Here is a 4,349-nt window from a genome sequence, read left to right on the forward strand (position 1 = left end):
CCGACTGTCATCATAACTGGTTATTTTAACAAGCAGGTTCATACTGAGCAGTTCCTCTATACTGAGATTACAAACCACATCACAGGCTCATTCTTCATAAAATGGAGCAAACACTGTTCTAATAAAACTCATTTAATAAATCATTAAATCAAATGTACAGAAATATATTTATGTCTCAATGTAACTAAAATACATAAAACTGCTAACTGAAACCCACTGAAAACAGTCAGTGATCATGTGGGACAATCTGCTGCTCTGTGATACGGGCTGAGCCCCCACCTCACTGTAACCCCAGGGGGACTGGGGGACATTTGCCTGCTCTATTCTGGGGGCAGCGGAACCGTCCTGCTCAGTTTATGCAAATAGGAGTTTCGCTCCAACGGCTGAGAGTTTAGTTTCAGGGTTTAAACAAGCTGGACTGGGGCAGCTGTGAGGGGGTGGGACTCACCCCATTTCTGATCAGGGGACAGGAAGCGGAAATGTCAGCCTCTCACTGGATACATCAGTACTTTTTACATTATTCAGTAAGAACAAATATTTTTTGTAATAGTTCCAGAATCGATTTCACTTAATTTCATTTAATTATGCACACCTGTAAATAATACCTTTTTTTTTTAGCTAATCCTAACCCTAATCCTAAACCTAATCCTAACCCTAATGCTACCCATGCTTTCTGGGTTTCATATCTGTTCATGGTTAATCGGTTCACTTCTTTTATGATCTGGATTTGTTTGATCAGCTCTGTTGCAAGTATCTATTGTTTATTTCTAAGTACTGATCTTCCATTATTATATAAAATATACTGAATTGTTTTGCAATGAGAATAACTCAATTGTCTTATCCATCTATTTTCCAAACCGCTTATCCTACTGGGTCGCGGGGGGTCCGGAGCCTATCCCGGAAGCAATGGGCACGAGGCAGGGAACAACCCAGGATGGGGGGCCGCCCATCGCAGTGCACACTCACACACCAGTCAGTCACACATGCACACCTACGGGCAATTTAGCAACTCCAATTAGCCTCAGCATGTTTTTGGACTGTGGGGAGAAACCGGAGTACCCGGAAGAAACCCCACGACGACAGAGGAGAACATGCAAACTCCACACACATGTGACCCAGGTAGAGACTCGAACCCGGGTTCTAGAGGCGTGAGGCAAAAGTGTTAACCGCTGCACCACCATGCCACCCCTGTCTTATCTATAAAAGGCTAAAAATAAAGTTGCCTAATAGTTCTTTCCGGAAGTGCATAGTTGAAAAAAGGCTTCTTTTCAAGACAAACAAAAACACTGAAAAGTAGGTACTCTTATTGTACTAAACATAACTTTCAAGGTAACCGAAATAATCTCACAGAATTCGCCGCTGCACCTGGACGTTTCTGTTTCAAACACTCTTTCATGCCCATCTAGTTGTTTCTTTTACATTTCTCACAATGCATGTAGCCACTCCCCAGCTACTGTATGTGAAAAACTCCAGGCCACCTTTTCTTCTCCGTTTTGAGGTGACTTACCACTAGGTGGCACCTGTGTTAATAACAAAGACTTCAAGTCGCCATGAAACACTATTGGAATTAATTCAAATTATTTTATTTTTAAATAGATCAAAATTATGAATATTGCAGCTCTAGCTTACACTTTTGTTATTTTTTATTTCATATTCAATTGTTTTTATATTCTAAATGTAAGAACTAGAAATGCCTGCGATGGGTTTGGCCCCCCATCCTGGGTGGCTCCCTGCCTTGTCCCCATACCCTCTGGAATCGGCTCCGGACCCCCGCGACCCTAAATAGGACAAACACTTATAAAAAATTGTTGGATGGTTTTAAAAAATACTATGCATTTATGTCTTTGTACAACTTTTTCACTTTAAGACATTTTTATTATGTCCTTCTAATGTCACGAAAGCATCTTTCCACCTAATATTTGGATGTAAAGTAATCAGTCTCACTGTCTTACTAGCTGAGTGAGGTTAAATGAGATTTAATCCCAATTACGCAGCTCACTTTCAAACGGCACATATTGTCATGGTAATTAACTCTGCAGAACTACCCTGCATCAAATAAGTTTGAATGCAGGGTTGTGGATTAAAAATGGCGTAGATCCCATTCATTCACCAAAAACGTATAGCGGTGCCATGCAGGGCTTGGGGAAAACCCAGTGCACCTTGGGGAACCTGGCCCAGTTGCAGTTGTAAATATGTTTAAATGTGTAATAATTAGTTGTAAATAATGTGTATTGTGTTGTACTTATATGTACATCGTGTGTGAACTTGTGCCTCATGATTATTGTGCATGATGGATGTGTTTACATGCCCACCGTGTATGTGGGGGCTAAGGGGGCTAACCCAGTGGGATAGTTGGTTACTGTCTCAGGCAAGAGAGTGAAACTCTGACTTCATTTGCAGCTGATCTCCAGGGTTATGGACAGCAGGGCTACCCCAAGTCTTCCTGTGCAGTGCAAACAGACCTGGTTCTCAGTGGTTTTCTGCGGACGCTCTTCCCTGAGCAACTACACCAGCATATTTGCAGAAATCAACCATGCTGACCGAGGTGGTGGAGCAAGTAGGAGATGCAGAGGAGATCCTGACTGTGTCACGCTGTGCACCATGGAGTCATGCTTGCATCAGAGAGGATCCATAAGTGTATGACAGGGAGACCATGGGTACTACATTACCGGCAGCTCGACCATGGCGCCACCCCCAGTGGAGCACCCTCTGCTGTTGCTATGGAGAACCAGAACACATACCCCTTGACTGTCCCGTCCCGTTCCACGGCCATGCCCTGCACAGCAGTCAGGAAACACAAGTGGGTGGTGCTGTGAGGGGTCGTCACCCATACCACGCACTGTGCATTGCTTGATTTCACCTTGTTCATACGAAGCCTTTACAAATAATGCCCTTAGTTCCTGGTTGCAAGTTCCTAGGCTGTCTCAAGCAGGAACTTTTTTAGTTTTTGGCCTCTTTTGTATGTTGCTTTCCCACCACACAAGAACAACTCTGACCTTTGTGCTAAATAAGCATGTAATTTCATACAAAATTGCTCCCCAAATCAAGGTGGCTAAAGAAATCATTTTGTTAATTATTTGACAGATATTGGGTGGGGGGGGGTTGCACACAGCTTTTTCATATATTTTTTTTTTATATGATTCACAATGTTTCTAATTTATTATTAAATCTTGCCAACAAATCAATCTTTAATTTTCCACAGAATAAGAAACAATGTAGCATTATTCCACTAATAAATGATGGCAAGTTTTGTACAGCATACAGTGGTACCTCAGAACTCAAGCTTAATCCATTCAGAACTCAGGTTCAAATCCTAAAAATTTCGAGTTCTGATCAAATTTTCCCCATAAGAAATAATAGAAAACCAATTAATTGTTTCCCGGCCCCAAAAAATTACACCTAAATATGTTTTTTGTTTTAGCATTTAAACACAAAATGAACAGGATAAAACAAGCATTTACTAAACACATCTAAGCACATTTATCAAAACTGTAATTTGTAAAGTAAGAAAATATATGTATCCAAACAATGTGTAAAGTTAAAAAAAAAAAAACAATGATACCGTTTTCATAAACCCAGACAGCGGCAACACCAGACTATGACATGCGGTCCATTGTTTATTTTTATTATTACTCTGTATTCGTTAATTTGTTCGTAAATCGCGAACTTTTAGGTTGTGATATTTTTACTACTATTGCGTAACTTTTTGGTGTGCAATGGCTACGAAAATGATTTAAAGTACAGTGTATTACCTGATACAGTATTTTCAATAAAAAAAAGCACTATCACCAAAAAACAATGCTATCATAGTGAATTTGAGGCTGAGACTGAAGTGTTGTCCTTTGTTTCCGCTGAGAGACGTTCCGCGTGACTCATTTCCCGGCGCCTACATGTTAACTTTGGTTGACGTTCACAGTTCGACTTCTGAGATTCAAATCGAGTTCTAGGTCATTTTTTTTAACTGGATGGTTCAACTTTTAAGAAATTCAAATTCTAATGAGTTTGAGTACTGAGGTACCACTGTATATCATTATCAATCAAATTTTCTGAGGAAAAAATATGGAAACGCAAATAAAACATTATTAGTCAGTGTCATAATCACGTGGTTAGTAACTAGTCCTTGTGAAGCTTAAAGTATCATAGCAGAGCAGTAAAGATATGGAAGACCAAGAGAGTGAAAACGTTACCTTTCATCACATTAACACACTGAGAACTGACATAATGTCCACATTTTGAATGTTTTAATGCATAATAACGTGTTAACACAATCAGAATGTACCCTTTAGGCCTCCCATAGACGTGAGCAGTGTGAAATAGGACATACCTGCCTCCCTCACCACTGTGTCATC

The sequence above is a fragment of the Brienomyrus brachyistius genome, chromosome 3 (genome assembly GCF_023856365.1).
Source record: "Brienomyrus brachyistius isolate T26 chromosome 3, BBRACH_0.4, whole genome shotgun sequence".
Taxonomy (NCBI): Eukaryota; Metazoa; Chordata; class Actinopteri; order Osteoglossiformes; family Mormyridae; genus Brienomyrus; species Brienomyrus brachyistius.